This window comes from Leguminivora glycinivorella, chromosome 11 (assembly GCF_023078275.1).
Source record: "Leguminivora glycinivorella isolate SPB_JAAS2020 chromosome 11, LegGlyc_1.1, whole genome shotgun sequence".
Classification (NCBI taxonomy): domain Eukaryota; kingdom Metazoa; phylum Arthropoda; class Insecta; order Lepidoptera; family Tortricidae; genus Leguminivora; species Leguminivora glycinivorella.
In genome coordinates this window covers 6,723,872-6,735,353 of record NC_062981.1, presented here as the reverse complement: position 1 = coordinate 6,735,353, position 11,482 = coordinate 6,723,872, and positions in this window count along the sequence as shown.

The following is an 11,482-nucleotide window of genomic DNA, read 5'->3' as shown; positions in this document are numbered from 1 at the left end:
ATAGAAGTTTGAGATGTTTTGGTGAACTCGTTATCATTTAAGAGAATAGGGGAATATCGGTTCTCCATACGAACTAGGTAGTCCTTATTTTCCTCCCTCGATATTGATAAACCGCTAATCAAAATCATATAGGTATAGGTATGTACGCAAATTCGATTTCTTTGATTTTTCAATTATCATAAGTTTTAGCTCAAGATCGAGAAGAATGGAGAAAGAAGGGGGAGGCCTTTGCCCAGCAGTGGGACACAAAAGGCTCATAATAATAATAAGTTTTGTGTAAATGAAGAAAGTACCTACTTATGTATGAAATCTCTTGCGATGACACTTACGCACAGGTGGAATGGGGGTGATAAAATTCTTAGTTTGTTACACGGGGGATTAATATTCAAAATAATAACATTAAAAAGTCGAACGTGGGGATGCCCCTACGAAACTATGGCTAGAATGTCTAGAATAATAAAATTGTGTAAAAATATATAAACATATAAATAAATAAAATATATAAGAGAGTGGCGTCTTTCATGCGCAGGCTGTCGGGGGGCCCCGGCACGATCTTGAATGCATTATCATCCAAATTTGACTGTCCTTTTATGCGTAAATGGAATGAAATGCACATTAAAATTTGATAATTATTATTATTTAATTTAATTAAAATTGAGTGACTTATTGTAGTAGTGTTTTGAAATTTAATGTTTTTAAATACCTAATGTAATTTATGTTCCGTTTTTTATTATTCGTTTTTAATTTATTTGTTATTATTTAATTTTAAATTAATTTGATATGTTCCTATTGTTCCTACACTAACATTAGTCTTTAAGAAAAAAAAATGTTACTAATACAAATATGGGTACAATACCTGAAATAAATAATTCACATAATTATTTTTAAAAACCGGGACTTAATCGCGTATAACTACATATTAAACTGACCTCCAACGTTTCAAGGACGGCGTTGTCCCCGTGGTCTCGGAGAAGACGGAGAGGAATATGTAGTTATACGCGATTAAGTCCCGGTTTTTAAAAATAATTATGTGTAATAATCGTGAAAGTTTAAATAAATAATTCAATTCAATTCAATTCAATAAATAATGTTCATATCCAGTGAGGAAAATGGGGAGCTACGATTGTATGAAAGCTATGAAAAACTGACTTCGAAACGGTTGTCCCCTTTCATCTTAACATGTGCGAATTGAAGCGAGCAGGTATAATAGATAATTCTGGTGCAGTTATAATATGTTAATTCGTCCTTAAGCGTACGAGTTCATGAATGATCAAAGGATCAATTAATTCATTACAAGGAACAATAAATCGGAAGCCACTGCAACGAGATCAATGTTAAACTACACATCAGATGTGGCCTAGAAAAATGTGTAGGTACTATGTGTTGGGTTGTGTATTCTTCTTTTTGAATGTTTTTTTTAACTTAATATCGCCGGTCTATCGCATAGGTACCTCGTAACTCCATTTTCATGTTGCAACGCCCTCATAGGTCCACGACTTTTTGAATAGGTACCTAGGTACTAAGAACAGTTCATGAAACCATGGATACAATGCGAGATTATATGATTATGTACAATATATTATGTAGATGCTGACACGATGCCGATTCTGAAAAACTGTTTCAATAACCTTTTTGTGGTTTTGAAACGACCTTCTATAAAAGTGTGTTATGGGGCCATTTTTGAATTTAATTTAATGAGCGACACTGGAAATTGCGTATTGGCCAATCGTTTTCTATCCCATTACTTATTAGAATTTAAAAGCTAATATTGGAAATATTACTCGTATAATTGAACAATACCGACACGAAATCGAGTAGTCGGAACTTTAAATTAGACCTTAAGATGGTGTTAGACTCGTGGCAGTGTCGGTATTGTCTGCACTCTGCAGTGAACTATAATAACGGCAACTTTGTAGAGAAATTATTACTTGAAATATTTTAATTTATAGCTAGTGCATTTTTAATTAATGTTTATACAGATATTAATTATAAAAGTACCTTTAGTATGAGTACTTATTTATATTCCCAGACAGGGAAGGAAACACCCACGAAGAAACACCGAATAATCACTCAGCGAGTCCAATAACAATTGATACTGCATGCGGTAAACTACATGCGGAGTTAAAGCTGAGCTATTTTATTACATATTTTAGGGTTATCTTTTAACCTATCGTGGCACTGAAACTTGAGTAGTTCAGGGTAATTCCATGATAACTTGCGTTACATTTTAGAACGCAAAGTTGTCAAACAAAGGTTATTTGTGGCTTAATTCATACTTCAATATCTTTTTTTGCTGGTGCACCATTTAATACAGTTAAATCTCATTAAACTAAAGTGGAAATTATTTGAAACATAACCATTTTCTGGCCTCAGTACACTAAAATGAGGTGGTAACTTTCGTTACAGAAATTGGACATGACATGGGTTTTTAAAGCATCATTTAAATACGATTTTTTTATTTCCATATTGGTTTACGAATTTTTTTGTAACTTAAATCGTGTCAGTCAAGAGTACAGGATGTTTATGTAGCAAAAAGGAATCTTAATATTTTTCAATTATGAAAATAAACATGCAAAACATTGGTAAGTAACTTGCGTTTCAAGAAATCAGTAACTTTTGTTACGTCCGAATGAAACGTATTTTTTTATAGTTAGTGATCGAAATATGAAGTAAAAGTTACAGAAGTAAAAAAATACAGGATTCCTTGATTTTTAGGGATATGAGGGAAGATTAGACTTATATTGACCGGGATATAGACCGTGATTACCTTTTTGATTTTTGTCGAGCTCCCGATATTTCGACGATTTCGGTTTTCCGTGATCATGATGCATGCAACTGCGTCGAAATATCGGGAGCTCGACAAAAATCAAAAAGGTAATCACGGTCTATATCCCGGTCAATATAAGTCTAATGAAAATAACCGTGAATCATTCAAAACTCTTATTATGAGGGAAGATTATATTATTTCCGATTATATTCAGTTTTTAATTATTTTTTTGATTTTTTGAATATTATGTTATTTTAGTATTTTTCTAAAAATGTCAGCTACTTTTTATAATTAGAAAAATCCCTTGAATATAATGTGAGTCTTAATTAGTTCAGTTTACGCACGTATTTTAAAAAGCACGCATTTTAAACTTTAAAAAAATTGGCATACTTAGTTAAACTCAGTTTATTAAAAAAAAAATCGGTTCAAGTAAGGTCTAGAGCCAAAGAACATTACCCCATAGCCAGATTTTAAAAATTCTGACCTCAAAAAAATATTTTTTTTCGCTCTCTGCCATGGAATTACCCTTCATGTGCTCTGCCTATCTCTTTATGGGATACAGGCGTGATTGTATTTATTTTTATTTTAGGAATAATACATGTAGTGTAAAGATGATTTTTTTCATTTATTTTGTACATCATTTATGCTTCTATCTATACCACTTCACATTGCTTTCCTACATTGTTATTATAACTAGGATAACTGTATTTGTATGTACATATACCTTACATAAATAAATAATCGAATCATGTATGTTGGGTACATTGATAACTGTTTGTGTGTACATATAATATAAGTATGTAGAAACATTAGCTCATGCGTTTTAACGCCTACATAAAATATATTAGCAATACACAAACCCGTAGTGCAGGGATTGCTAAAATAAAAATAAGTTGTGGCAAAAGTTTAATTCCTGTAATAACAAGCTTTTATCGTTGACTGTACTTTTCTTACCATAGAAAACTAATGCTCAGAAATGACTTTTGAAAACGATATTTTACATTTAATCGTAAGCGCAGATACACTAGTTACAGATTAGTTTCCCCTCACAAGATGAGAACATTTTTCAATTGTTTTAATTAAGAGTAGGTGATTATTGGGAGTTTCAAATCAAAGATTTGAAAACTCCCAATATCACTTCATATTTAGGACTCGTACTCAGGTTTATTGGTGATTTAAAACTCTCAATAGGTTTTCAGATGATTTAAAACTCCTAATCGGCTTTCTCATGATTTGAAACTCTCAATAGGTTTTCTGATGATTTAAAACGCTCATGACGAATATATAGACAAAAGTTTATAAAACTCCGTTAATGATAAAACACCTTTCAAGTTAGTTGCACGTGCCTATTGACAAAATGAAGTTCGTAAAACAGTCTCAGAAATTGCAGTTGGATGCTGTTTGTTCTTTGTCCAATAAACGTTATTTTCGACATGGCTCGCTTTTACCCGACACCATTCGCTGTATAATATGTGGCCCATCGAACTGTGGAAAAACAAATTTAATTGTCGGTTTGCTGCTACATGAACATGGTCTACGCTTTCAAAATGTTTATGTATATTCTAAAACCTTATTTCAACCAATGTATCAATTTCTAGAGCAAGTTTTAAAGCTAGTTCCTTCAGTATCATTTCAAAAATATAACGCAAATGATGAAATCTTAAGTCCTCATACAGCAAACATGAATTCCATTATAATATTTGATGATGTTGCGTGTGAAAATCAAAATAATATACGAGATTACTTTGCAATGGGAAGGCATAAAAATATAGATAGCTTTTATCTAAATCAGACGTATAGTAAAATACCTAAACAATTAATAAGAGATAATGCTAACTTAATTATTCTTTTTAAACAGGATGATATTAATTTAAAGCATGTTTATGATGAACATGTAGGAAGTGATATGTCATGGTCTCAATTTCGTGAAATGTGTGCACAAGTATGGAAGATCCCGTTTGATTACTTAGTCATAAATAAAGATTGTAATAGAAATTCAGGCTGTTATAGAAAAGGATTTGATACATTTATAATTCTAGATTGACTTGATATATAAAGCATAGTATTACATTAAACACTTATTGCTTAAAATGAAACCATCTAGTTCAGACATGGAACATAAAATTAATGAAGAAAAATTGTTTAAACAAAAAGTACTCAAATCTGCTGAAGCAGTAAGAAAAAAAGTTAAACGCATTCGTGATGTTAAATCAAACGATAATATGATGTTGGAAGCAATGTTAAAACCAATCACAGACCCACTTGGTGAAATGGTAAAAAAACATAGTAGTAATGATAACAATCTAATCATTAGTGACTCAGATTTTGATAACGATAGGTTTAAATGGAACAAGCCAGTAAAAACATTGAAATATAGTCCTTCAGAAGATGGGATGAAAGAAAGTTTGGATAATAAAACTTTGTTGAGAAAGTCATTTGAATCTGAACCAAATTATAGTGAAAATGAATTAAATGATAGTGATTCTTCATCTCAAGAAAGTGTGAACCAAAGTGATTCTGATACAACAAATAATATTTCATTTAGAACGTCAGACTCGTTTCCTTCTCCTCGCGATGATCCCGCTTGGCAGAAACAATATTTTATCATGAACATTCCATTTGGTGTACGAAATGAGCGTGGAAAGCTAATGCTTGGATCTTACCCAATTTCTGTTAATGATGATAAACTCGTGATAGGTGGAGAAAGTTATTTTTTAACACAAGGCTTACATGATTTGTTGTTTAAGAAAGTACCTGACTTAAAACTAGTAACTGAAGATGATAAACGATTATATAAAACATTGTTAATGAAAACGAATGCACATAGACGCGACTTTGATCCAAAGAAACCCATAAAAAGCAACAAGGGTATGAAATATTTAAACCTTATAAAACCTCTTTTCAAATTATCCAAACAGCGCACAGTAAGTGAAGAATATATATCCGGTAAAGGTTTACCATCAATGAAAAAAGTAAAAAGAGATATTTCATATGTATATTGGGATGATCCAAACGAATTAGTTGACAGATTAAAACTGCTTATAGCATCGCGTGACGCTGGAAATACAGGGTTAGATAACGAGATAATATCCATAATTGAAGAATTACGTGAAGCAGGCTTAATAAATAATATATAAATGTATATACTCTTACCTTTCCCATCAGTTGAAGTTTGACTTTCAAGTAAAAAATGAATATAGACAAATTCGGTCACCATGTTCATAAACGTTTGCGTACTGATGAAATCTCTGAGCTCAAGTACAAGGCTTTGCTTCGAACAGAAGCAGGAAATTTTGATCTAAAAACTATAAGATTAAAAGGGGTTGTTAAACCATTATCTTCCGATGATGCAGTTAACAAGCAGTACGTTGATGAACACATTCAAAACATGTACGAAAAGAAGTATATAGACTCTTTGTTTAACACAATAAATAATCAAATTCACCAACTCGTAACTCAGTTAAAACTGAACTTTTATACGAAGAAGGAGATAGACGATATTTTAAAAAAATATAATAATGATAAAACAACAAATAGTGAACGAGATCCACAGGTCAGCGCGAAGAAATTTTAAGCGACGATCGGTTGTACTACAAGGAATTGATGATTTATGGCAAGCCGATTTGATAGATTTACAAAAGCTTCATACTGTTAACAGAGGATATAAATATATTTTAACCGTTATTGACACATTTTCAAAGTATGCATGGTGTACACCTATTAAGTCTAAAACTAAAACAGAAGTCAAAGATGCATTTGAACTAATAATAAAAACATCTAAACGAAGACCTAAAAACTTACAAACTGACCTAGGAAAAGAATTCTACAATCAAGAATTCGATTTCTACTTAAAATTATTAAAAGTTAATCATTACTCAACTTATTCAATTAAGAAGGCATCTATTGTTGAAAGGCTGATAAAGACACTTAAGTCTAAGCTCTACAAACATTTTGCATTAGTTGGTAACTATAAATGGGTTGGTAAGCCATTAGACGATGTAGTAAAATCATATAATCAGACTGTGCATCGCACAACAAAAATAAAACCTATTGATGTAAATTTTGATAATGAAATGCAAGTATTAAAAAATATTAAAAAATCACTATCCAATTTGTCTTATAAATCGAACAAATTCAATATAGGAGATTGTGTACGCATTAGCAAGTATAAAAATGCCTTTCACAAAGGTTACACACCTAATTGGTCAACAGAACTTTTCACTATTACTCACGTGAATCGCACTCAACCTGTTACGTATCACATTCAAGACCAGCATAAAAACACTATACTCGGTACATTTTACGAGGAAGAACTTCTGAAAACCAACCATCCAAACGTTTACCTTGTAGAAAAGGTTATTAAAAGAAAGGGTAGAAAGTTGTATGTTAAATGGTTGGGCCTTAATAATAGCGAAAACAGTTGGATTGATAAAAGTGCGGTTGTTTAAAGATATTTATATAATTTCCTTTTAATGATAGTGTTATTATCTCACGAGATATGAAAGGGAAAGGACTGTTAAACAGCGCTATTAATAATTTACCCTTTGAATTACACTTACCTGGTTATAACTATTGTGGTCCGGGAACAAAATTGCGCAAAAGGTTGCAGAGAGGCGATAAAGGAATTAATGCGCTAGATAATGCGTGTATGAAACACGACATAGCATATGATAGTTATTCGGATTTAGCTGATAGACATCGTGCTGATTTAGAACTATACGAAATGGCGAAACAAAGAAGAAAATCGAAAGATGCAGGGAGAGGAGAAAAAATTGCTTCGTGGTTAGTTAGCAAAGTGATGAAATCTAAAATAAAGGCAGGTGCGGGTATAAAACCATTTAAACGTTTTGTGACCAAGATACGCAGTGAATTAAAAAAGAAACCAAAAACAAAAGGTAGTAATATAATTGAGCGGGCACTTATTGCTGCGACGAAAATTTTTAAAACCAATTCCAAGGTACGGGTACCTCGTCTTATACCAATTCCAAAAACTGGAGGCTTCTTACCGCTGATACCTATTTTTGCTGGTCTGTCTGCGCTAGGGTCATTAGCAGGAGGAGCTGCCGGAATTGCTAAAGCTGTAGGTGATTACAAAGCCGCCAGAAAAAATTTAGCGGAATCGGAGCGACATAACAAGATGATGGAATCTATTGCATTAGGAAAAGGCTTACACATTAAACCATATAAAAATGGCAAAGGATTATGTTTGAAACTTTCAAAAAACTAACTGAGAGGTTACCCAGGCGCGCTCTTTCAAATATTGACATTTTAAAACACTCATCTGATATTCCATATTTTCGAGGAGTTTATATGAGAGACAGTTTACCAAAGACTCCTAAAAAAGTAGAATGTGGAATTGTTAATTTAGACAGTTTTAAAAACAATGGTACACACTGGGTAGCCTACGTAAAAGATAACAATTATTGTGAATATTTTAATAGTTATGGTGACCTTTCACCTCCGCTAGAATTAAAGAGGTATTTAAAAAAATATGATATTTACTATAATTATGACACATATCAAAAGTTTAACACTGTCAATTGTGGACACTTATGCCTAAAGTATTTAAAACAATATTGGTATAACCGTTTAAATATCATCGCACAATAATCAGTTTATCATTCTCACAATGTCTTTCACTTTGTCTATAACTGGAACATCTTCCACTCTGTTAACAAACTATTCACCAGCTTTTCACCTGGATGGTGAATATGAGTGTGGGCTATTGTATATGTCAACTTTTAATTCTATACCCAACATAGACGACAGAAATAATAAGTTCTATTATGGTAAAAACAAAGTAATTAAAATTCCTGAAGGATCATATGAACTTCAAGATATTGACGATTACCTTAAAGAACATATTGAAGGATGCTCTTTTGCACTAACATGCAATAATAATACCTTAAAAACATCTATTTTATGCTCTGAAAATATTCATTTCGACAAAGAAGGCTCCATCGGTAATATACTTGGCTTCGGTTCAGAATCTATTCAAGCTAATATATTAACTGAATCCCCTTATCCTGTCTCCATTCTCTCAACAACCATAGTCCGCATCGAATGTGACATAGTGAGCGGTTCATTCGTTAACGGAAAACCTAGTCATATAATTCACGAGTTTGTACCAAACGTGCCACCTGGTTATCGGATTATAGAAACACCAAAAAACGTTATTTATTTCCCTGTAACCCAAAATAGCTTAAACACAATAACGATAAGAATTTTAGACGTTAACAATAATCTAGTTAATTTACGGGGTGAAGAAATTCAGTTATATTTACATTTAAGAAAAAAATGATAGACTTCAATAAAACTTCAGTCTCTCTTAAAAACATTACCAGTACTCATCCTGCAATCACGAAAAGAAGACCTAAAGTAAAACTCACAAAACAAAATAAGCAATTCCTCCAAAGCTTACGCCTATTAAAATGAGTATATTCAACTTAACAGAACCTTTTGTCTTTGATAATTCTATCGAGAGCTTTGAATATCATTCATATAAACCGTACGTCACAAGTTTCAATTTCAACGATGAAATACGTATACCTATAAACCAACAAGATCTTTACGTACTACCATCAGCAAGTTCTTTATACATAGAAGGTACTATAACCGCATTCAATAGAGAAACAAAAGCCGAGGTAAAAAGTGTTCTTCTTACAAACAACCCCATACTTCATCTATTTCAAGATATTCGATATGAATTAAATGGAATCGAAATTGACAAAATTAAAAACGCAGGAGTTACAACAACTATGAAATCTCTTGTATCTATGAATGGACTGGAAGCATCCATGTCTAAGTTATGGGGATTTGATGTCAATGGTATAAAAAACACGGAAGGTACATTTTCTGTGTCTGTACCTTTAAACAAGATTCTCGGGTTTGCTGAGGATTACAGCAAAATCATAATTAATTGCAAGCATGAACTTATTCTTTTAAGATCCAATACTAATTTGAATAGTGTTAAATTAAATGCGAATGAATATATAGACAATATTACTATATCTAAAATAGTATGGCGCATGCCTCATGTTAAAGTGTCTGATCGTGAAAGATTAAATTTACTCAAATGTTTAGAAAGAGATCGTGCCGTTCAGATAGCATTTAGGACTTGGGATTTGTATGAATATCCGCTCTTGCCTGAGACGTCAAAACATTCTTGGTCTATCAAAACTTCATCGCAAATTGAAAAGCCGCGTTATATTATAATTGGATTGAAAACGGGACGAAAAAATGAAGCTAATAAAGACATATCACACTTTGATCACTGTAATTTGAGAGATGTTAAAGTTTTCTTGAATTCAGTTTACTTTCCGTACGAAAGTTTTGATGTTAGTTTTTCGGGTGAAAAGTTTGCTATATTATACGAACAGTATGCGAAATTTCAACAGTCTTATTATAATCGTCTACAAGCGCCGTTGCTTAGCCCTAAAGATTTTAAAGATAAAGCTCCTTTATTTGTTATCAACTGTTCTCGTCAAAACGAAACCTTAAAAACCGGTTCAGTAGATGTGAGAGTTGAATTGGATTGTGAATCTGATATACCAAAGAACACTGCAGCTTACTGTCTGATTTTAAATGATAGTGTATTTGAATATAAGCCTTTAAGTAATATTACGAAAAAAGTATCGTAATGCAGCATATATTTGTAGACCTTCAAGGGTTTAAAACAAAAGAAAACGAATTTATTATCAAAGAATTTGCATACTGCTGTATAGAATACACTCAAGTTTTCTTAATAAAACCCCCTTTTCGATTTTCTAAATTGACGGAAAGTGAAGAGAGGCAGACAAAATGGATTGAAAAACATTTAGGTATTTTGTGGCACGAAGGTTATGTTGATTATAGAGAATTTAGAAGACTTATTTATAATCATATTAAAGATAAGATAATATTCGTTAAAGGTATGGAAAAAATTAAATGGATTAAAGAATTATATTCAAACTGTACTGTTATAGATTTAAGTGAAAAGGGTGCACCGAATTTACAAGAACTGTATAAAAAATATTGTATTAATGATTGTATTTTTAATTGTGTGTACCATAAAAAAACTTGTGCATTAAAAAATGTAATATGTATGAAAAAATGGTATTTAGAAAATCACGTTCCTCTTTGAATAAATGAATGTGCTAAATAAAACGCATTTTATTAACCTGTAAATTATACTCCTGAAAACAATGTTTAAATCAACTCATGATACGATATTGTACTCGTGATACAGGTATACGATCATAACATAAGTATCCTGAGTTGATTTAAACATTGTACATAAATATGGTGGGTTTAAAAAAGAAAAACTATTTTTTTTTTTTTTTTTTTTTAAGTTTATTTAATAATAATATACATACTGGCATAGCTAACTTAAAAAGTAAAGTAGGTGTTTACAAATTAGTTCAAAGTTTCCTTTAAAATATCACTATATAACTATATTTAGAAAAATGAAGCATGTCCCCACGCAAGTGTGTGAATATTGTCTTTTAATATTACTCGTTTATCATCATTCGAAGATAGTGCTACTTTCATTGTTTTTAATATTTACACAAGCTCTTCGATGTTTTATTAACTTTGGTAATTCTATAAATCTAGACGCTCTAAGAGGATTATATTTGTTTATGTTTATCTCGAGATATAAGTTTCGTAGAAAGCTCCAGCCACTGTCCCGTTCTTGAAATTCATCAATTTTCGTGCTCAATGTGTTCAAAATGGTTG